Source organism: Falco rusticolus, chromosome 4, assembly GCF_015220075.1.
Source record: "Falco rusticolus isolate bFalRus1 chromosome 4, bFalRus1.pri, whole genome shotgun sequence".
Lineage (NCBI taxonomy): Eukaryota > Metazoa > Chordata > Aves > Falconiformes > Falconidae > Falco > Falco rusticolus.
The window spans coordinates 51,029,191-51,052,918 of NC_051190.1; the positions used below are offsets into that span (position 1 = coordinate 51,029,191).

The 23,728-nt window shown below is 45.2% G+C and overlaps 1 protein-coding gene and 1 long non-coding RNA gene across 16 annotated transcripts in view; one reads left to right on the forward strand and one right to left on the reverse strand.

The window, feature by feature from the left end:
- Positions 1–1,990: 1,990 nt before the first annotated feature.
- On the reverse strand, positions 1,991–9,913 carry LOC119146524. Of its 2 annotated transcripts, none has more exons than XR_005103775.1 (3): positions 9,875–9,913; positions 3,976–5,626; positions 1,991–3,433 (listed from the first exon to the last, which is right to left on the reverse strand). It is a non-coding gene; the product is annotated as an uncharacterized LOC119146524 (long non-coding RNA). The 2 variants fall into 2 exon arrangements; XR_005103774.1 differs by having other exon boundaries at positions 1,991–3,158; positions 3,264–5,626.
- Positions 9,914–9,995: 82 nt separating this feature from the next.
- Positions 9,996–23,728, forward strand: part of MAP4 (microtubule associated protein 4) — a 168,400-nt gene continuing 154,667 nt past the window's right edge. For 6 of the 14 annotated variants that reach the window (XM_037384231.1, XM_037384229.1, XM_037384239.1 and 3 more), the window contains exon 1: positions 9,999–10,158. The gene's annotated coding sequence lies outside the window, so the exon portion shown is untranslated. Of the gene's footprint in view, positions 10,159–10,485; positions 10,546–23,728 lie in introns of those variants that run through there. The other 8 variants (XM_037384242.1, XM_037384233.1, XM_037384241.1 and 5 more) reach the window with 7 other exon arrangements.

The window sequence follows — 23,728 nt, forward strand, 5'->3', positions numbered from 1 at the left end:
TGGCACTGAAGACATCTATTTATAGAAGTCTTTATCACTTATTTCTTTATCACTTATTTTGTGGCATTTCACACCCATAATTTTCCCAGCTGCCGCAAACCTTCAGATCGAATAATCTGGGAGTAGTTTAGATGAGGGGGGCTTTGATTCCTTCAGAGTCTGTTTTCTTCCCCTTCAAAGGCAGTCTTTAATACAGATACCACTTCACAGTTAAGCGCTGCTAATAGTGATTAATTCAGCTTATCAAAAAGTTGAAAATAGCTGAATTGGGCTATTTGGTTGCCTGGATCCTTGTCTGGTGAACGCTTCCAATTAGGTTTGATTCACAGAGGTGCACCTATGTTTTCCTTAATTTCTGCCTGTCTGCTGCCGGGCTATTTTGTATGATAACTCCTCTTGACTGCAAAAATTAAACACCAAAATAATATTTTAAATCAGTCCCAACAGCCCTCCTTTGCTGGGCCCTAAATGCCTGCTTGCTCTCCCCGAAGCATGTTTTACCCGATGGCTCTGTGAAGTGCCATTGAGGGGCTGTCTCAGCCTTCTTGCTGAGTTTAACTTCTGCAATCGCTCAGACTTTCTGCGTCCTCTGCCTTTTCTCTCCCCTTCTCCCTTTTCTGAATTTCATAGTCTGCCAAGATTTTTTTCATTGGATTATCATTATTTTCCATGCTTTGTATGAACGAGTTGTATTTCTATTCCAAGCAACTGGAGTGCATTCCCTCCCCCCTCCCCCCCCCCCCTTCCTTAAAGTGTCTCATTTTTGGAAGATGAATAAGAATTTAAATGGGAATTCTCACCCATAGTAATGGAAGCTGCTGTCATTTTCCCCAGCTCTCGTTTCTTTTTAAAGTGAGAGCAGAAAGATATGTAGAAAAAAATATTGCAGTTTGTGGCTTTTGAGCCTAAGCTTTGGATATTGCATGCATTTTTTTTTTCCTCCTACTGGCAAGGATGAAATTTTGCAATCAGGTCTCCACGTCTATCATGGAGTCCCAAGGGAAGAAATAGTCTTCCAGAAACCGTGTTTACTTTGTCTCTTCCGGAAAGCTAGGGTTTAACAACATGGTAATTAAATTTTTATACAACCGATTGAGTTTCATTCTTTGGCATTTTCAGGCAACTTTTAATTCTGATGTAATCTGCCCTCTGCTCTATGTATAATTCAAGCAGCTATCTGCTGCAGCCATGTCATGCAGCGCAATGATGCATTTTCTCTTTTCTCCTTCAGGCCTGTTTCTCGCAGTTACACCCTCCCCCCAGCCAGTACCTTCCTTTTTTCCCTACTAGAGTTTTGGATGTGAGGTAATTCCTCAGAGATCCCCTCTCTAACCCCAGCCTCAGGGGTTAGCTAATTTTCTCTGCTTCATATATGCTGCTCTCTCTTGGCAGCCAGGTCTGGGAGCAGATTCAGAAAACCTCTCCAATCGCACGCCTGAGAAATGCATCTCAGTGAGTAACACCTTTGAATGTGCTGGAAGGTCCATCCTTCCCCAGCCCAGAGCTCCATCGCCTGCTCAGCTGGGCAGGCTTCATCAGCTGGCTGAGGCACACGGCTGTGCTGCCCACTCAGGTGGTGCTGAGCTGGTGCTGAGCACCTTGGAGGGCCAGCGGGCCATCTCCAGCTGGGCAAAGGGCTTCTCACAAGGTCTCCCAGGTGATGCTGCAGTGAGCTGGGTGCGCTACATAGGGAGGTCTCCGCCTTCTGCTCTACTGTAGCTGAATAATTCGGGTTTGGCATGGGGTTTGGCACCCTGCTGCCTCCATTGGCACGAGCTGCCAGGGAAAGCAGCTTTTGATCAAGAAGGGCCGAGCTCTGTCCTTGCTGATAATATGACACTGCCTTTAATTCACACCGAGGGCTTGCTTCTAGCCTGAAAAGATGGTTTTCATGCAACTTCCCTGTGTGGCTCGTATTTAAAGCTAAAGCATATAAATGAAAACTACACACCCTTTATTTGCATGTCTGAACTGATGAGTGTGCAAAATGGGACCAGCGGTGGCTGCACAGCTGTGGATGAGCATCACGCATACGGGCTTTCCATCACACCTGCTCTTTCATAGGGTTTGCACAAATGGGCGAACTGCCCAAAGGGAAAATAAACAGCAGAAAATGCCCTGAGAATTCTTCAGACAGCCGAAGTGCTCTCAGCTGTTTTGATAACCAAGGGGAATTTCATGGGAGTCAGGTTTCTAAAGTGACTGTGTCGTTTCAGAAACAGAACTTGGGCATTTCTGTAGACAGCACTGCCCTGGCTTCTGCCTTGTCTGTGAGCAAGGGGAACAACAGGTTGTTAGAGCTTTAAGGGAAGTAAGATGAGGTATAATGAAAGTACTGGAACCCAGATGAGGGATGTAGGAAATGTATGTAAACAGCAATGTCTTTCCAAAGATGATACCCATAGTTCTGCCTCATCCCACCACGACAAGGAAGTTGGAGAATTCAGGGTTGTTCACCAAAAGCCGGGAGGGCAGCCACGGGAGAGGGAAGAGCACGTGATGGGACACTGAGGCATCAGCCACCTCAGAAAAAAAGGCAAGTCAGAAATTATGCGATGGAACCAGAGGAAATGCTGAACGGCTGACAGAAAGTACAGCAGGAACCTTTCACTTCTTTTTTTGTTGTAACACAAAAACAAAGGAATTGGAAAGCAGCACACTCCAAACCATTAATTTGCACATGTACCATTACCCTGTGTAACTTGTTGCCACAAGAAAGTGTTGCTGCTGGCTTTTTAGGACTCAGAAAGGGAGTAGACCGTTGGGTCCCAGGAATGTCTGGAATAGTCATAATGAGTTGTATGGAAAGTGTATGAACCCTCCTGTCCCAGAGCTTCAGCCAGGCAGCAATCCAGGTGCAGGATGAGATTCAGCGTGAAGAGATCACCTCTGTGTTGGCCTGGCAAACTTCCGTGCCTGGCCCCAGTACCATCTGACACAGGGTACTACACTGAAGAGATGTGAGGTTCCGTTGCCTTTCACAGTCCCCTCATTTTGTCCAAGCAGTGATGGCACATCTCATAACAGAGGCATGGCAGTCCTCCAGACACCCGTGTCCTCCATCTCATCGTCCTCAGATCTGCTCCTTCCAGCCTCTAGATGAGTGACCAAAACGTCCCCCTCTGCCGCTCTCTGAGCCTTATCTTGTATCTGATCGCCTGAGGAAGGAAGAGAACAGTAAAATCAAAGCTAACTAGGCTCTGATCCCTGGGACGCTCTCCTTGTTGGTGAGGGATATGGCTTGCACAGAACTTCTTGCAGACCTGCAGGGCCTGATGGAGCCGGGCTCTTTGCAGCCTGCTTTTCCCTAGAACAGTCGTCTTCTGTCTCATCACACGGCTTTTGTCAGTCCTGGTTACATGCTCTGTCTGCTTTGGGCTGGAAGCTCCTGGGGGCCCAAAGACCTCTCACCCGCTCCTGCGCCGCAAATGTCCTGTGCACCAGAAGCAGGACAGAAATAGCAAATCACCATCAAAGTGAGCGGGAGTAATTCACGAGCTGCATGTATTGCACAGCAAGGGAGAAAATTTCTGTGGCTTCACTGGGGATAGCTGCACAGAGTGGAGAATGTGATCAAAATCCCCTCTCTCCCCCACTTGGTAGTTTGAGAAGAATAATTTGATTGAAAGGCAAATCCTTTAATCTCCAGATATAAATCAACAGAATGGCAGAATTGCTTAGGACAGAGCATATCATATAGGGCATGTACTGTGTCTTTTCCCTTTAAACACACACGGGCCCTCCAGCTGTTAACCTATTTATAAAAGGTAACTCAAGGCTACACGCAGACTCCTGAGGACATCTCATTCTGTCATTGCAGCACAGACTCAAATTTTCTGTCTCAGAATAATTGGGCTTGGTTTACGAGAGGCCCAGGCTGGAGGAGAGATCAGCTCTGCCAACCTGATGCTAAACGCCCTCTCCAGTGCAGAGGAGCAGGATGAAGCCCTCCAGGCCAGGCTGTCGAGCACTTACCAGGACAAGGCTCTGCTTAGATGCAAACCTCAGCTACCACATGATGGCAAGCCTTGGCAGGTTCTCCTCTTCCCGCATGCGAACGCCCATGCTCTGGTTCATGTGCTGAGTGCGGGAAGCATCCCACACCCTGGGTCACTCACAGTAGGACCTGGGATGCAGGACAGCAGCTAGAGCTGTGCTTTCTGATGGTGCCCCGGGGACCGCAGAGCCCTCAGCAGCACTACTTGCTCCCACAGCCTCAGCATGGCACTGCAGCCACCCTCCTCCTCCTCGCCCTGCGCACCAGGTTACAGTTGACAGACAATCCCAGATCAGAAGATCACGGGGTGTGCCAGCTGCAAGGCAAATCCCATGACCAGTCAGAGAGATTTGACAGGTCTCTGGGGTGGCAGGGGTCCCTGGCCAAAATTCCATGCCTTCCATTGTGCTGGAGTCAGCTTTGATAAGCATAACAGCCCTGGCTGGCTGGCCGGCCAATATCTGTCAGCGCCCCACAATGCTTTTGTATTTGCCGGAGCGGCGTCCTGCCTCACTCGGGCTAGTTAGCTTCTTCTTGCATGCCTGATTCATCAGAGGGAAGTGGATGTGAAATGAAGACAGCAGCATGGGAGTGGAAGTTGCAGGCTACTTTTGTAGGAGTATTCAAATTCTCCAAGATGCTTACAGGCATTCACTTTCAAAAGCATACAGAAACCCAAGTTTCCTGAAAAAAAGTTTCCTGGGTGCTACTGTAAGAGCTGAGGCAATTCTTTGCTCCACTCAAACACTTTATAGAACTGGTGCTTTTTTTTTTCTTTCTCCTTCTTTATAGAGGGTTCAGGGTGCCTTACTTACTAACTGCCACTGACGAGCACTCATTTTTGGAAATGACCCCTCCACAGGCTCTGCTGCATGTCTGAAATGATTGAGAGATCAGAGGGATGACAGGAACCTCTCAGCAACACGGGGCTTTTAAAGCGGCATCCCTGCGGAGCCAGGACAATCCCCAGCAGCCTTGCCTCCCAAGCACTTCTCATGTTGAGCATTCACCTTTGGCTATCATGTCATATGCTTTGAAGGGAGAATGACAAACTCTTGATAAATGGGCCAGAAAGCCGCACTGTTCATCGCTGTTTCTCTCCAAGACTTTTACTGTCAATGCCCTGGAACAGCCAAGCCAAGCCCTGCCACGTTACCGAGTGTCCTTAATTTGCACTGTCTCCCATCAAAGTGGCCATGAACAAGCATTTGCCAGAAACGAGCTCTCCCTGCCTGGCTCCCTCAGCGCTCACAAGTGACTCACATGATACAAGTCAGACCTACACGAAGAGCAGCCTGACTGCTGGCCTGCTTTACCTGCCCTGCTGGGCTAATGGGCCTGGCCTGGAGGGACTCGTTAGGGAGATAAGCTGGTCCCCTTACTTTTACCCCATCCACTTTCACTGCCTGACTTGACGAAGGGGCAGAGCTATTGCCCACGCACCTTCTCTCCCTCCACCTCCCCCTGCAAAAAAAAAAAAAAAAAAAATTACTTGCTATTACAAGGACAGATACACCGGTAGCTTCTCATAGACTTTGACTGCCATATGACCGAGGAGGGTGGTTCCTGCTGCCCTCTCTTTTAGGACAAACGGAGCTGAGAGACGACTCGCGGAGTCCAGAAAGGCAGCTGGAAAAGCAAGTGGAGAAGTAGGTTATATTCTTTCCAGGGATAAACAAAGATAAATGAGATGCTCTGAATTTTTGCATAGCAAAAATATGTGGGGAGGCAACGAATGGAGTCTGTCCTAGAGCTGCTCCCATAAAGCAAAGAGCAGACTTCAGATTTTGAACTAAAACAAGGAAGTTTCATATTAAACAGTGTCCCCACAGAAGCTAAGCTCAGGTAGAATAATAAAGGAGCCAGGAGTTTTTTCTGGGGAAGCTAGGCTTGTAAGCATGCTAGCAGCTAAGGGAACACATCAGTCAGTTGTTCACCTAGGAACAAGTCCAGCTGGGATTTCATCCCGCCTTTACATTGATGATTGCTGAACAGTTGCAGGAATTCATCTGTGTGGAGGACAGAGGTGTAGCTCATATTATATATTGCTTTTCCTTCCTTCCTTCCTTCTGATCAGGAACAAGTTATTCTGTCCTTCAGATGTAAGCTGAGCTATGAAATTCTCTCTTCCATCCTGCTCCTTCCAATACCAATGACAAAAATTCAACTGCCTTCAGCTGAAGCAAGACAGGATCTAAGAAAACCAGGAAGCCCAGTTCTCAGTGTACTGAGAAGCTATGCATAATAGGGTAAAAAACCCATAACAGCTTAAGATGTGCAAGGAGCATGCCACATATTATGAAGAAAAAGCTGTAGATGGGGATGAGACAACCAGAAGAATTTGTTCTTAGCTAGCAATGTGTATGGAAGAACAGTGATGGGAGACAGCTGCCCGGACTGTGATGCTACATGCTGTAGAAACAGATCACAGCTTTTGGGCTGATGGTAGCCCACCACCCAGGGTTTATAAATTCAGATTTTGTAAGTAGGAAGCCCTTTGTGCAATGAAATAAGGATGTTTGGATTATATTGGACAGTTGCCTGCTGCAACGCATAGTTTATAATGGACACACCTATGGCATTGCAGGGCGGCTGCCTGCTCTGATTTCTGCTGGTTAGGTGTGCCTGGCTGGGACTAGGGCGAGTGTGAACTCTGGACACTTCTGTCTCCTTAAAACACCAATAGGTTGCTCCCGTGTGACCACTGTATTGAAGGCTAGGCTTTGGACTCTTTAAGGTTTTATTTTGGGGAATAAATTCAAGGCTCAGGGAAGAACTAGAAGTTCTTTTTGAAACCAAAAGCAGGTCAGATGTACTCCCCGACATGGCGCTGATGTAACCCACTGCTTTTTGTTGTATTACTATGGCTGCTCCACAGGCACAGGAATTGCTGTCCTGCACGAGAACCAGGGTCTACGTCATCTCGGAGAACAGTTAGCAGAAAGGCTCCAGAGGACAAGAGAGGTGGATCTGCTAAGGAGAGAGAGGGATTTTTAAGCCTATAATGATCTGAAGCCCAAGGTAGGCTGGGACAGCGCTGAAATTCAAACCGTTGCCTGATCCTTCCAAAGAAAGCCATTAGGATGCTATTTAATCTTAGACCTTAAAAATAGCACATGGTACAAGCAGTTGTTATATGTATGACTTTCATCAGGACACAGAATTTCCCTGCTGTCTTCCCCTTACAAGCTCTGGCCCTGGAAATGTACCCACACTCCCAGGTTTGGGAAGAGGGGGTCAGGCAGAAGCTGCAACCTTAACTCTACATGGATGGGGTGTGCCCCCTTCCACAGCCTGATGCAAAGGGTGTTTCCTCCCTCAAGTGACCAGACATAAGAGACACACCTATTTTTGTTTTGATTTAGTCACCACACTGATTTTCTTATCTAGCAGGCCAACATGCCACATATTTTCATGAGATTTAGTAGCTCAGTAGCTCCCTCGGGTCAGATGAGTGACACATACAGCCCTTGGGCACATGCAGGAGCCTTGCTGTCGACAGACAGGGGATGATCTCCCTCCCTTGTGGTTTAATTTCCATAATAGCTTGTGATGGTTTAAACCGTGAAGAATGAGGCTGAATATTCCTCCTGCATGTTTGTTGTCACTGTACCAATACTGTATGATCTCACCTTTCTCTTGTTTGAGGGAGTTTCAGCCATGTGCACCACGTGGCTTCACTCAGGGCAAGCTGTGCCTGGCAAATTTGGTGGCCTTCTACAGTGGGGTTACAGTGTTGGTGGAGGAGGGAAGAGTGACTGACGTCACCTGCCTGGACTTGTGCAAAGCATTTGACACTGTCCCACACGACACCCTTGTCTCTGGAGAGACATGGATCTGAGAGACGGAGCACTTGGTGGGTAAGGAATTGGCTGATGATCGCACTCAAAGAGCTGTGGTCAATGGCTCAATGTCTGGGTGGAGACCAGTGACAAGTGGCATTCCTCAGGGGTTCGTACTGGGACCAGCACTGTTTAACAACTCTGTTGGCGACACAGACGCTGGGACCAAGCCGCCCTCAGCAAGTTTGCCAACAACAGCAGGATATGTGGTGCAGCTGACATGCTGGAGGGAAGGGATGCCACCCAGAGGGACCTGGGCAGGCTGGAGAGGTGGGCCCCTGCAAACCTTATTAAGTTCAACAAGGCCAAGTGCAAGGTCCTGCACCTGGGTTGAGTCAACCCCCAGTATCAACACAGGCTGGGCAATGAAGTGATTGAGAGCAGCCCTGAGGAGAGGGACTGGGGGTGCTGGTGGGCGAGAAGCTGGACGTGACCTGGCCACGTGCACTCGCAGCCCAGAAAGCCCCCCATGCCCTGGGCTGCATCCCCAGCAGCGTGGCCGGCGGGGCGAGGGAGGGGGCTCTGCCCCTCTGCCCCGCTCTGCTGAGACCCCCCTGCAGCGCCGCCTCCAGCTCCGAGGCCCCCAGCATAAGGAGGGCACGGACCTGTTGGAGCGGGGCCAGAGGAGGCCACGGAGATGGCCAGAGGGCTGGAGCCCCTCTGCTGCGCAGCCGGGCTGGGAGCGCTGGGGCTGTTCAGCCCGGAGAAGGGAAGGCTCCTGGAGACCCTGGAGCACCTTCCAGCACCCAAAGGGGCCGGCGAGGACGCTGGGGAGGGGCTTTTCCCAAGGGCCTGCAGCGCCAGGACAAGGGGGAACGGCTTTGCACTGAGAGAGGGCAGATGGAGATCAGAGCTGAGGGAGAAATCCTTCCCTGTGAGGGCGGCGAGGCGCCGGCACGGGCTGCCCAGAGCAGCTGTGGGTGCCCCAGCCCTGGCAGTGCCCAAGGCCAGGCTGGACGGGGCTGGGAGCCACCGGGGCTGGGGGAAGGGGGCCCTGTGCGTGGCAGGGGTGGGACTGGGGGGGCTTTAAGGGCCCTTCCAACCCAAACCATTCAGGGATTCTGTGATTCTACAACTATGCCTGCCATAAAAAGCATGTTCTTTCATCACCTACCATCCTGCTATCTACATTTCATCCCTATGTCTTGTTCTCCTGTCCTGCATGCAAGGAGGGTTGCATTTCTGCACCAGAAGGGCCACGGTGGAATCTATGCATCTGTCCCTGGATGCTGTGTTTTATTGCAAGCGTCTTTCCAGCTGCTTCACCACATCGGTGAGTCCTCCTGTCCAATACAGGTGTGCACGTGCTCCCAGGACATCCTCTCCCCTGCCAAATATAGTCCTCTCCTGCCCCACCTCACCCTCCTCAACCCATGGGATGTCTTCATCCCCTGCCAGCCGTCATCCACCCTCAGACTGCTCTGTGTCTATGAACAACCATCTTGGTCTCCAAAGGTGAGATGACAAAGCTTTGCTGCCAGGAACTGAAATGTGCTGCTTGCTGACCATCACTGTGTGTCAGTGCTGTATGCACGGTCATGCTGGGGTTGCTCCCTCTGCCTGGGGAGGGGGTCTGCTCATACCACCCCTCCAAGACTGCACCAACTCCAAAGCAGTGCTGCAAAGACACCCTGCCACCCCTGAGGGTCTCCGCAGTCGAGGTCGGGCTCCATCACTGCCTGACAGTCCCATCTCCCTTCAGCCCCGTGTTTCCTCACCATATCTCCTTGGCCCATTCCCTATCACTTCAAAGTACCCTCGCTGCCATCTCCCCTCACCGTTCCCATCAGCCACCCTCCCCTAGCCACATCCCTTCAGCCCACTTTCTGCTTCCCCTCAGCCACGTCCCCTCGGGCCCCTATGCCCCTCAGCCCAAACTCCCCCGCTCCACATCCCGTCCCTGCTCCCCTCAGGCCTCTCCCCTCACCCCCACCGCCCCACGGCTCCCCTCCTCCGCTGGTCCCCTCAGCCCGCCCCCGCGGCCCCTCTCCCCGTGCCCCACCCAGCGCCATGGCCCCTCCGCGCCGCACCCTACCTCGCTGCCCTGTCACTGCAGCGCCGCCTCAGCCCCGCCCGCCGCCCTCCCGGCCCTGCGCCGCCCGCGCTCGCGGGGATTGGCGGGCGGCGGGCGCGGCGCGGCGCCATTGGCGGAGCGGCCGAGAGCCCGCCCGCGGCGCTAGCAGGGTACTGCGCTCGGCGTGAGGCCAGCGCGGCTCCGTTCCCTCCTTCTCCTCCCCTCAGCCGGGCCCGCAGGGGAGAGTGACACTGACCAGGCGGCTCCGTCCCGGCGGCAGCCCCCCGCGCCCCCCTCCGCTTCTGGTAAGGGCCGTCGCGGCGGGCTCCGAGCTGCGGGCGGCGAGAGGGCGTGGGGATACCCCGCTCCGAGTGGGGAGCGGGCGTGGCGCCCTCTGAGGCGGTGTGAGGCGATGGAGGGGCGGCCCGGCCCGGGCGGCGGGGGCTCCGGCCTCGCCCTTGTGGGGGGGCCTGGCGGGGGGCGGCGGCGCTGCCGGGTCTTTTGTGAGGGGCACGGGGCGGGAGGCGCCGGGCCGGGGGGCCAGGCCGCGGCGGCGGCCGCCGGCAGCGCGGGAGGGAGGGAGGGAGGGCGGGCCGGGCTGGGCTGTGGGTGACAGAGGGCGGAGGGCGAGGGGGAGGAAGGTCCCGCAGCATCAGGAGAGCATCTGCGCGGCCGGGGTCGTCCCGGAGGAGGTGGGCGCTGCCGGGGGGCGCCTTTGTTGCAAGGGGGGGAAAGGCTGAGGTGGCCCGCGGGCGGGCGGGTGGGCTGCAGCCCTCGCAGCGGTAAGTTCGGCGGGGCTCCATTAGAGCTGCCCCCCTCCGACACATGGGGGGCGCGTTTGGGGGTCGAGGGCAACGCTGCGAATCGGCATTTCTCGTTGGGACCTCTCAAAACTTTGTGTAACGTGTTTTTTTCCCCCGTCCTTCCCCACTATCCTCCTGCTTGGCCAATCTCCTTCCCTGCTTTATAAGGATCGCTGTGGAGTTGCATCAGGGGATATTTGCGCCGCAGCTCGGTAACGCAGAAGGGATAAGTATTTGCAGAGTTGCTGCTTGCTCGCAGCCTGGTGCGCTGGGTGTGGCGCGGTGTGGATGCGGCACTCGAGGCCTGCATGGTAGCGCTGCCCAGTCATCGGCAGATTCAAACATCTATTTATATAGATCAGGCCCGGTTTCAAGATGAGCAAACTTCTTTTGGAAAGAACAGTTGTAGTGATAAGTATTAAACAAATGTTTGCTACAGCATGATGTAAGGTTGCTGATGATAAGTTGAAGCTCTAGACAGTGAAGTTTTTGGTCCTGAAGATGCTGTTCTACTGCCAGAAGCTACCTCTTAAGTGTATCTTGCTGTAGGTAGTATGCTTTGTTGTAAACTCTACCCCTCTTAGAAGGCTGTGTTAAGTGCATGATCTGTGAACATATTAAACCTGAACTTAGATGTTGGGGTTTGGTTTGGGTTTTTTTAGGTTCTTCTTGATAACTCTTGCTTGGTGGCTCCTTTCCTTGTTTCTTTTCCTTCCTTTATGTTCTTATGTTTCCATTCCTGTATGGATTTAACAAACTAATTTATTTTAGCTTTTTTTAAAAGTTTTCTTTTTCTTTAAAGCTGGAGTCCTATGTTTAATGAACCATATTCTTCCCAGCTTACAATTTCAGCAGAGTATCGGAAAGGCTTCTTGAATAATGTAATAGATGTCTAAGTACTTTCTCAGTATTTCAGCTTGTGGAATAGCAAGCCTTGCTCGGTGCCTCCTTATGCCCCCTTTATGTAGGGCTCTGTGTGTGATGCTGCTGTAGCTTTGTTTTGTGAACTGAAAGGACAGGGGTGTGCTGGTGTTGTACAGCTTATTTCCTCTTTGCCAAGGCTTGATTATTCCACCTGGTAGTGTATGTTTCACTGGTGAGATATATATATATATATAAGAGGTGCTTTTGCAACTTGATTAACTTTTAGATTTCTTTGTCTTTCTCCAAAAAAGGAAGTGAAAAGTATTTTATGTAGCAATACTATTAGGATAAAAGTGATATTGGCTGGATGGACCTGTCTGTGTTAAAATTGCTTTAAGTTTGCGTTTTGTTTTGTTTTTTTTTTCTTAGGAAAACTGGTAAATTTTCTGATTATCTTTTCAGATGCGTTGTGGAGGGTTCATGTGCTCTTTTAATTTTTTTTTTAAATCTTTTTTGCCCTTCTCACACCAGAAGAGATGAGCTTTTTCAGATATAAAAGGGCCTTATCTGACTTGCTCTTGAAACAGCAGCAATATCATTTATCTTTTGTTTTCTTCGTTAGTGACAAATAATAAGCTTAAAGGCAGAATAGTTGATCTGTTTGTGAATGTGATTGTTGACTCTAAAACTGGAGGACGTGGATATTATTAAATCTGTATTATGTGTCTTTGCAGAGATGACATCAGGGAAATATCAAATAATACAAAGAAGTGTCAGTGGTTTTACGATCACAGCCCTGCAAGTTCAGCCTAGAGCACAGTGTTGCCATGGGTACAGTTTTGTGGGTTACCCCTCGTTCCCCCTGAGTCCTCAGATGATATTAGGAGAGGATTATGTCAGTCTTGTCCTTAAATAAGAAGTGGGAAGCCTGTTGGTAGTACACTTATGCCAGCGGATACTCACTGAAGCTTTAATATCTGACTTCATCATATTGTTTCTTAAAAGCTAATGGCTCTTGTCAGTCAGTTTACAAGTTGCTGGCCGGTGATCCTTGGGCAGGTTCCTAGGAGTGTTGAACACCACAGCTCAGCTCTGGGAACTGCAGAACCTCACCCTTGCAGGATATCTGGAGATCTGTTTTAACAAGTTGCCTAATTTGTCTGTGGGAAACTTTGAAGGTTAGGAGTAGTGTAGTGGTGTGGGTAAATGCATAACTTTAGCCCTTGCCTGCTCCTTTGTATGAGTTGGCTGTGGGCATCGTAAGAGAGTGGGGTGAAAAGACCAGGAGGTGAATAATCACATGTCAGGCTCCCATAAGCTGTTGAAACCAACTTGGACTTACTCTGGTACCTCTGTGTGCCCTGCCTTACAGTACTGGTAAGTGTCATTTAAAGATGGCAATACTAATTCTGAAAACTGAAGTTTAGAGTACTCATTCATTTCTCTTCCAGGGACACTAGACAGTTAAATCTAGGTTTTAAATGCCAAAGTATTGCTTAAACTGTTTTTTCCATTATGATGTTAAACACCCCCCACCAACAACAATGTAAGCATAAGACAACCTGACCATCAGAAATCCAATGAAAATAGAAGCAACTTGGGGTTTTTTTTTGTTTTGGTTTTTTTGAAGGAGCAGCAGATAAGGCTGTGTGGAGGCTGGGACATAACAATTTCTACTCCTAAGCTCATTTTATGAAGTCTGATGAATACTCAGTTTAAACAAATGAGTTACGTATCCTTTCTGGTGTTTGTAAAAGGGCTGACGCAGCCCTAATTTTAGTAAATGGAGCTATAATTATATTTGAGGTCCCAACCTCTGTAGTATTTCAGTGGTTACCTCTTTTTCCCTAGAAATAAATGAATCTGGGCCATTAAATCAGATTTGAATTCTTGCAGAGTTCAGGTCTAGTGTAGACCCATCGCTGTTAGTACTGTTCCTGCTGTTGTGTACTATTCTTAAGCTAACCTCCTGTTCACTAAACTATTGATATCTTCAGCTAATAACTTGGTACTTAAAGTGCGTTTGTCTCAATGTACATAGCGATGATGTGCAGACTTCCAAATTCTGATACAAGTTTGGCATATGACTAAAGGAAACCACTGGTTGGACAGGGTATAAGTCTGTCAAGATGAATTTGAACTACTTGCAATTAAATGAAAGTGGTGGTTACTTAAAAGCCAAACAATGTATAACTGCATGTTGGTTTGGCCCAGAAAAATCCCCAATAATTTATTTTGCTAGTCCAGACATAGATTGGAAGATAAGATTCTGGTCTTTTGCTTTGAGAATGAAGAGTTCAAGACATGGTACTCACCATGTTGTTGCCAGTCTGATTGTAGATGGCAAATTATGTTTTGTATATGTGCTTCTGGAGTTGGGGAGGCAAACTTGAAGCAAATATTACTCTGGAAGACAGATAGTTTTTTCCTGTAGCTTCGAGTTTACACTTCCTGTCCCAACTAAAATAGATCAATCTTTTCCTTAGTCAAATGCCATGTATATGGCTTCCTTGTGTTTTAATAGTGCAATTTTTTTTCTTGAAGGCAGATTAAATTATACTCAGCTGTAGATCAGAGAAATGCAGGTGTCTGTGATTATAGCAGACAGTATGGTGGCAGAACAGCTTGACTTGTGCCTGAGCCATCATTGCTGCCATCATCTGCTACAGAGTTCGTCGCCCAGAAGAATGGGTCGATGTGCTTTGGATCAGGTTCTTGAGGAGGTGGCATAAGCTGGGTTGAACAAAGTACGGCCCATGTGACTAAAGTGTACAGGTAAGCTTGCACAGCACGCAAACCTGTGTTTCCCCTGTGGTGGATTTCTCCAGCCTCCTACAACTCGGAAGCCAATTTCGTGACTTAGTTTCGCACATGCAGATGGATTTCTTGTGGTAAGAAAAGGTCAGTGAAATCGGTTGCCGTAGATGTTACGCTGTTTTTAACTTGATAACAATAAGAATAGGATATTTCTGCCTTACACTAGTGCACTGTTGCTCTTGGGGAGGCTCCTTAATAAAGTTTTATGTTGGAAATTGTTAAATATTACAGTTATTTTAAATTATTGGGAATTCTAACCCCAGAGGATTATGGATAGACATTAGTGGGATATTTAAGCAGTATTTAAGCTCTAGCACTCAAATGTATTGGGATAGTGCTAAGGGGTGTGTGTGGGGAATATGTTTTCAAGAAATACTGGTCTGGAACTCCTCTGAATAAGTTGTTAAATTATGTCATGCAAGCCCATATTTTATAAATGTTGGTATGCTTGATAACAGAATGTTTGCAGTTGTTGCTCTAGAAAACAAGGGAGACGCTGTGTTAATGGGAAGTGTAAGTCTACTACCTAGATGAAAAATGGATGTATATATATATATATGCTAATATATTCAAACTCTGTAATACACATTCTTCCCTTGAAATACCTGCTGGAAGGTGGGAGGATGTGGGGTTATTTATTCTCTTGCTGTGCATGTGTCCTCCCCTAGAAATAGTGAAGGAAGAGTCTGATTTCTTCTCTGCCTACCCAACCTCCTCACTATTAGAAAACGATATTTCTCGTTGCTCTCTTAATCCTTGCTGGCCTCGTGAATTTTCCTGTGAGAGAGTGGCAACTGCTGAATTAATACTTCCCCCAGGGAGTAGCAAGATACTAACTTTGAGATAAAGCTAGCAACGTCCCTGTGATTTGGATAAAACTAGCCAAAAAAAAAAAAAAGAGAGAGAAAAAAGTAGTTGTAGTTGCATTATTCAGGCAGGTTTGTGTAATGCAATAGGCCCTGTATTAGCTTTCCTGTGCGAAGGTTAGATTTCTAGTCTCCAGGAGTGGTAATTTTTTGTAAAGAGACTTTAGCGTAGACAAACACAAGTCTGGAGTCTTTGTACCCTGCCCAAAATGACTGTGTTAGCATGGTGGAAGATTTGATATGTGGGTGGAAAGAAGTTTAAGTATTAGGTATATCCTTGCACGCTGGGTGACGTGACACACATGGTGTAGCTGGAGATTAAAATGGGATGAGCAGTTCACTCGTGCTGTGTTCTGGCTATCAAGCTACTCATGTGTAGCTGCAGGAAGGTTCTAGGAGAAGTATGCAGTTAATCACATCCATTAGCATGATTAAAATCCTGATTAACCTGTGTCACTCACTCCCATTTTCCACCTACACTTTGCCCCTTTTACCTGGAATATTTGCAAGTATGAGCATAAGACAGACTGAGAACAATGCAGGCTCAAGCCCAAGGGATAGTGACTGGGTTTTAAATGTATGAAATAATTCTGGGCTTTATATTGTTGTAACAGGCAAGTTCTTCAGTAAGCCGTGCAGCTGCTGTCTGAACATAAAATCTTAAAACTCAGACCCTCACAGATAGAGGATCCTCAGCAAGATTGTCAGGAATCCAGTTGAGCATGAAGTAGGCTTGTCTTGCTGGTCAGTCAAGTGCTCATGGCTTGCTAGTGTTTCATATCTAGTGCCTACTAATGTTTTAATTTTAACGCCTCCATCCACATTTGATGATGGTCTCTTTGTGTTGGCCGGCATGTTGGATCAGTGCTGTCCTTGCCTCTAATGGCTAGGGCTAAAATGGGCTGGAGAATGAGTCATACATGGATGTAATTCTATGCAAAGATGGCCAGTTTTAGGATGGAATTAAAGCTGGGAACTGCTACAAGTTAGGCTGGTTGGATTTTTGACAAGAAGTGAGAAAAGCCAAAAAAGGTAATTCTGTAAATTCCTTTGTGCAGAAACTCTCATTTTTTAAAGTTTACTGGTTTGGTAGATACTGTGCATATGAATGCTAGATCTTTTTGAAAAAGCAAGCTTTTCTCTGAGTATTAGGTCATACACTTCCAGCACGTTCCCGCCTGGGAGTGAGTCATTGTTCCTTTTGCAAAATTGCATTAGAGCTACATCATCCTGAAAAGCTGTTTTTCAGCTGAATTTAGGGTGTTGATGCTTGCTTTAAACAAAGTAAAACTACGGGAGGATTTATCAGATGAATTTCAAAGTATGTTTACATAATCTTGAGTTAGGACTGCTGAAGTGCTAGAATTGAGATCAATTCATACTTGTTAGTGAAAACCCTCTGATGCTGGGGGTGCTGCTTCCTGAATGTGCTGGGTTTCATCCCCTACCAGCCCACTGGGGTATGTCTAGCTTTTTGCTATAGATACTCCGGCAGTTTGTCCTTCTGGGAGTGTGATACTGAGAGTTTGTTTTCATATTATGTCTTTTTTTTTTTTTTTTTCTTAGTAACAAAACTAGCTTGAGGTTCCAGCGGTTTGGTGATCAGGTGGGATTTCTAGCACTGTTTTTAGGTGCTGCATCACTTCTAATAAAGTGGAAGTAGAACAAAGTAGTTGGAGAAGGAGATGCCAGGCATAGATAAAACCAGCTTTCTGTTGGGGGAAATGCCATAGAGAAACACAATCAGTGGCATAACTGAATGAGAGCAGTGCAAAGCATTAAGGATTAGGGGTGGAAAATCCAACTCCAAACTGTACATACCTTGAATTTGAAAGGCTTAAACTGCCAGGATGTTCATGGAAATCTGAAAGTTGTGCCTTACTGACAGTTTTCCTTTAATCCCCTCTAGAAAGTACAGTGCATTTTCTAAGCATCTAGCTATTAGTAGTTTAAATTTGAGTTTCTGTTGTGCTAAGAGGAAGAGGTCTGCTGTTCAGTAAAAGGCTGTTTATCATAGGTTTATCATGGGCCGCCCAGTCTAGTAGGTGCTCTTGATACCAGTGACTAATGATGTCTGCTCAGGAAGTTCTCACGTGCTCTGTTCCCATGTGGGTAAGTATGGCTTGATCTATGCCTTAGTAGTCTTGTGAAATTATTGGTGATGTTAGACTTGAAATGCTGTTAGAAGTATTCAGGAAAACACTATTGCAAACAGCAGCTTACAGAAAACATTTTCAAGTGTAATTGTTAGCACTGCTCATGACAGTTCTAAGTACTTAATTCCTGCCTGTAACCTGATTGCTGTCTACACTAAGGGTCCCTTTCTGTTGGTCTGAAATGATGTTAATGCCAAACACATGAATATTGAATTTGGAACTTTTTGTTCTTGCCGATTGTTATTATTTTCTATCTCATCTTTTCTGGCCCCTTCTTGTTTTTTGTGTTTAACCTTGAGTATTTTACTTCCTCAGTCTTCTGACCCTGTAAAGGCCACTTATGTACTACAGCTTTATTAAGTGTAGTGCTCCTTTTAAAGATAACTCTATGCTTACCTGTACTGGTCTTAAGGAATCTCAGAACAGTTTTCCTGCTGTCCATAGGTACCTAATTAGTAGTAGTGAAATTTATTGGAAACTTTGGAAGAGCAAAGACAAAAATTCACAAGCCAGCTCCAGCAGAGGCTTCGAATCAGGCTCTGCAGACATGAGAGGCAAAGAATGAGACAGAACTGAGTCACTGTCTCTTCCTTCCTTTTGACTCTTGTGGTAGGAGTGAATAGTTTTCTCTTTTTGGTCATGAATCAAAGCAATTGGACAAAGGGTTCTAGGTGTTGATAGGTAGATGATTTGGACTTCTTGCTAAGTGGGAGCTGTGGATTTTAAAGGGATTTAGATATGCAGTAGTAACTTAAATATTTTTACATTTGTTGGTTTCCTGACATAGTTATTGATGCACAGCTTCAGAAGTGTTAGTTTGACTATAATATCATACATGCTAATGTTTTCTTTTCTCTCTGAAAAGGCGGAGAGAAACCTCTGGAAAGAAAGGTGGGATGTAATAGGAGACTTTTAAAATGATCTTGAGATTCTGGAGGAAATGTTTGGTCAGTACAGCAATTGGTACTTATGATTTGAGTGTCTGCATTCCTGCTGAGACTTGCAGAACACAGCTCTGAAGTGTAAGTTCTTTCTACCTACACCAGGACAGTTGGACAAAATGATGGGACATCATCACCAGGGTGTCTGCAAAACCAGTAATAATTTTTGAGGTTTAAATTTTGCATTAAATGCTTTTGGGATGACATGCCATAACACTTGTCACCCGGTATACGTATTGGGGGGGTGGGGGGGTAATACTGTGACACCATGATGATGGCAACTCTGTAGGATGCTGTGGGTGGCTCAAGCTATATTTTATGTTACAAATTTGCATTTACATATGAAGCGACAGTGTACGTAATCTGCAGTGTTAATTTTTTCAGGATATCTTTATGCTTAAAGCATATATTATTTTTTCTTAGTCTGTATTTTAACCTATTTAAGCATTTACGACATGAGAGTTAAAGGATATGTCCATCTCATGTTCTGAGGACTGGGTTTTTTTTTTACTGGTGTTTTAGGTAAAATGTACTTTTTCTTTTTCTTTTTTTTTTTTTTTTTTCATTGGGATTTGGACAGAGCATGTAGGGCAATGGGATCAAGTGTCACATTGGGGATTACAAATTTGTCCTGATGTGACCCTCTTAGTAGCTTGCATTGGTGTAATTGGTGAATGACTGACTGGATTTATAGGGATGTATATCTGCATTAGCAGTGGCTTGATGTAACTGTAGCTTATTTGCTTTTAGTTCAAACTATTTTCAGCTTGGGAATTCACTTTTAAAGAGAGATCCTATAATTTTCCTTGAACTAGCATTCTTAGGCTTGTATTTTCCCTTAAAAGTAATGATGGTTTTATTAGGAATAATAGTTTTACATCTGAATTTAGAGTATTGTACGGCATTGTCTGGTTGTTGAAAACCTAATTTGTCCAGTAAGCTGTGTATTTACCTCAGATCTGTGGATGCTAATGGCGTTTAAAAAAATTGATCAACTGTTCTTTTGTTGCATCAGCAGTTGTTGTCTTGTTCTTAAAACTATAATGACTCTAACTCACGGTATTTGGTATTGTTTTGATGTGTTGTGTTCCTTTGCTGGCAGCTTCTGTGAGATTTCTCTCTCCTAGAATGAATAAATATGAATTTAAGAGTTGGGGAATGTAAAGAAACCTTTGTAATTTCAAGCTTAGTTTTTTCCAGCTAAGATTTTTAACTTGCCAAATTACTAGTAATTGCTGGTATTGCTAAAAGATTCGCTCTATGGGCACATCCTTCTATACTTGTCTCTAAACATAACTCTTGCAGGCTCCTCTGCATCCAGTAGAGGTTATTGCTGGAGACAGTAACTTCAGTAGGGTTTTTTCATTTTAATCTAGTCTGCAGTTAACGCATGCTTCTTTCTGCTGGCAGGAGCTCCTGGAATCATTTTCAGCTAATGATGAATTAGTAAATGGTTGTGATTCACTACACAAGAAAAGTGGAATTTGTCAACTCACAGCAGATAGCCATGTTGTACATTAAATCTTCGTATATGTTTTACAAAGACCTTTAGTTCTAAAGCGTTGATTTGGTTTTTTCCTTAATTACCATGAGCTGTGTTTGTGCTACAGGTTCTACTCTGCTACCCTGCTACTGCTGCTCTCCTCTTTTTTTTTTTCTCCATTCTTTGTGTCCTTATTAGCTAAACTTGCAGATGACCTGTGCTGCTGTTTTCCTCCCTTAAGTGTTTCTCACCTACCAAATCCTGTTTGTAGGCTATCTGAATGTATTGAACGTAGGATGGTTTTCTTTTTGCTTCAAAGACCTTTTAAAACGGCTGTTTGAGGGTTGATTGGAGCACATAATTTAATACAGTGCTCCTAAAAATCCTAACTCTGGCTGGCATCAGCTGATGCTGTGTCTTATTTAAACATACTGCAGACTTGATGTTTTTCCCCTGGGGGATTGACTTCCTGTGATAAAATGAGATTCCCTTTTAAAGTAGAGGTCTACGGTTATATAATGAGAGTAGGAAATGGTCCAAAAGTGACACTAGGAGAATAGGAAAGTTATTTTGGTAACTGGCTGTTAGATAGGACAATAGAAAATATGCTCAGGAGTAACTTGAAATCTCTTTGGAAAGTGAGAGGAATACATTTAAGGAATTAAGTTAAGGGAGTGACTAGGTCAGAGCATGGGAAGGGAGGTTATGTTAAGGACAAAGTGGTACAGTGCACTTCAAGGATTCCTCTTAAGATTTAACTCTTTCCAAACGACTTTTAATTGCCTCAATAAGCTGCTGTGTTGTTCTGAACCCTGATATGTGTTCAAGTTTGAATCTCCAAGAGCCATGCTGGCTTTTGCTTTTTTGATTTGAAGACCTGAAGAGAAGTTTTTTTTTATCATTTTTGTGTGTGGTTTTGTGTTCTCCCTCCACCCCGCCAATAATGCCAGACCAGGGAATTCCTTTCTTCCACCTACACTTTCTGTTTCCCCTTACCGATATGGCAGTCTTGCAGAGAATTATGCAGTAGTCAAAACTGGCTTTTTATGCTATTGGTAGGGCATAGGAAGTTTCTAAAGCAGATCCCCTTTACTCGGTAGGGATTGTTAAGAGGCAGCAATACAAACTTGCAGGGAAGCCAACTGGATTCTGGTAGGGGGCTGCTAAACTTGCTGCGCCTTCGTAGTCTCCTCTTAGACGGAGGAGTTCAAGTTCAGTGCTGCGTACATGATGATACACTCTATACTGTGACTGGCTGTTCTTCCAGGTCTGATGTTCATATGGATTGGAAATGGAGTATTGGTTGCAGTTTTTTTGTATATGGCTCTTTTAAAGAAATCTAAGATTTATTAACTTCAGGTATCCACATTTTGTTGTATAATGGGAGAATTGTTCTTGTTCATTGTGTTTTTGATTTGTTTTCTATTATGCTGTTCCCTTGTTTTGTAGCAGTTTGTCTGTCCTTGCCTCAGAGGAGAAATACAGGCAGGAAGGAGGGAATGAGGCTACCATTAATTTAGTTTCCAGTTCTGTTTCTCTTTCCTGCTTCCTCAGCAACCTGTGCTAAAGTGTTGAGCTTTGAAATAGTGCTGACACTTTAAAGTGTCATCTTCAGGAAAATAGGTGGGGGTATCTACTTCTCTTGGGCCACAACTTTGGTCTGATTGCATATATGAAAAAGCAGTGTTTATAGCTCTTGGGGGTACAGTCTGAGGTCAGCATATCTAGATTTTTGGCAGAGCTCAGATATGCTGGTAAGCTCCAGGACATGGGGTACCCTTGAACAGCAGTGTAATTTTGGCACAATTTCATTTTGTCATGTGTAGAAGTGAAAAGGGATATACTGATTTCTGTAGGTGTAATAAGTCCATGTGTGGAATCCAGTTTGAGAATTGCAGTTTTTAAAACCTGAACTTGTAGATGTTGGCCAGCTATTCTGGAATCATCAGCTGAGACTATCCTTCTGTCTGTCTTCTAAAATCCTTTTCTTTGTCAGAAGAAATTGCATGTGCGGAGTGGGAGGAACACACATTGTCTGAGAGAAATGTTCTTGGCGTAGTTGATCAGCTATCTTAACGAAAGCAATAGTCTCTCTCCTGTGCTAATAGGACCTAAATGCCCACTGCTCACCCCAGAACACCCACTTCAGATGGTGTAGCTTGCTAAGCCCAGATTCTCTTGTTTACCTGGGATCCCATGGACAAGTTGCTCTCCCACGGAACAAGGAGATGTGTAGTTACTGGCTGCCTTTTTGCAGGTTTGTTTATGAAAGGATCTTCAACTGCTTTTCATCTGTGATACGCCTGTAGAAACAATGAAAATGCCCAAGATTGATCAAAACTAAACTGGTTTTCTTTTTTCAAGTCTGGGAGATGTTTATTTTCTCTAGTATGTAATTTATCTATAGCCTTATTTTTCAGCAGCCAAATATGCTGACTGTGCCTGTTATGTTTCCCAAATGAAATTATCTGGCAAGCTTCACATCTTCTAAATATCATTTTGAGGTGCTGATGTAATCAAATGGTTGAACGTGAACTGAACAGGAAATTACATAGTGCAAAACCTGCTCTTTAAAAACTGTACAGAATTAAAATGCATTTGTTCTTTTTATATACTTCTAGAGTAGGCATTTGTGGTATCCATTAATTTCACTTTTGTTCATTTTTTAAAATTGAAGCGATATCAATTTATTGAATGCTCAAGGAGGGTGGGGGGAATCCAGACTGAGGGCTTATATATCCCTAACATCTCATTAAAATTTCAGTGGGAGTTGTTTAATTATTAAAATAGAGTTGAAATAACATTGTGCTGATCTTACTTTGCAAATGTGAAGGGGGTAATACGGGTGCATGAAAATAGTTAATCTAAGTTGAAATGCAGTAGAGCATCCTGATTGTACAACTGTAAACCTATGCATTTTTCTAAACAGCTGTATTCTTAGTTAAACTTCACAATTTTATTCCTCAGTTTATAAATTTACACACAGATTTGTAAACGATCCTCTGAAAGATAAAAGTAAAATAGAAGTAGTCTCTTACTGATGTTGAATATCTTGTCTATCACATACAGATCACCTTGAGTAGCATCTTTTTCCATACTGAATTTTTAACCCATACCATTAAAGAAAGGTAACTGTATATAAGTGACTTGGACCTTTGTTTTTCCTTAGATTACTTTAACTTTCAAATTAAAGCTTGCTGGATCTAATTATTTATGAAACATAAGATTTGGATTAAGCTGAAAGATGTTACTGGGTTATTAAGGAGGTATAACTACAAAGGGAAGGTGTATATCCACCAGCTGCACTTCTGACTTACTGGTACTGGACTCTTACAAAGTAGTTTTCTTTCAGCAGTCCTGTTAATGCTTTAGATTGAAGTCTAAATGTTTTTGTGGGATTGGGAGTAGAAAAAAATTTCTGGATCAGAGGAATAAATGGAATGTATGGGGAGGGGGGAAATAAAAGCAAATAACTTAACATGAACAGCAGAGGAGTAGAGTGAAGTAAGTCACTGTTTGTTTTGTTTTGGTTTTTTTTTTTTTATATCAGCAGGGCAGTATTACTTTCTCCACTTTGATAGCATATGAAAAAAAAATCAAAACATCAAAACTACCACAGAGTCAGGCAAAAGGTTCATCTATGTGCTGTAGCATATTTTCTGTTTTGTGCTTTATTTGTGTTCTCATTTTCCATGCTCAGGTGACAGTTAAATGTAGGCTGTCTCCTCTTAACTAGTTGCGCTGGAGCCTTAGGTGTTGATAGCAGCTTTTGCACTGCAGCCTGTGTGTGTGTGAATCGTGTGCAATTCTATGTGGTCAGATGCATAATACGACTTCTTCAGAGTCTCTTCACACTACCAGCGCTGACCTACTGCAACAAAAAATGCCTTTTGTTCCTAGAAGGCAAATAATCTCTATAAACAGGCAGGTGCTGGTGGTGTTGAG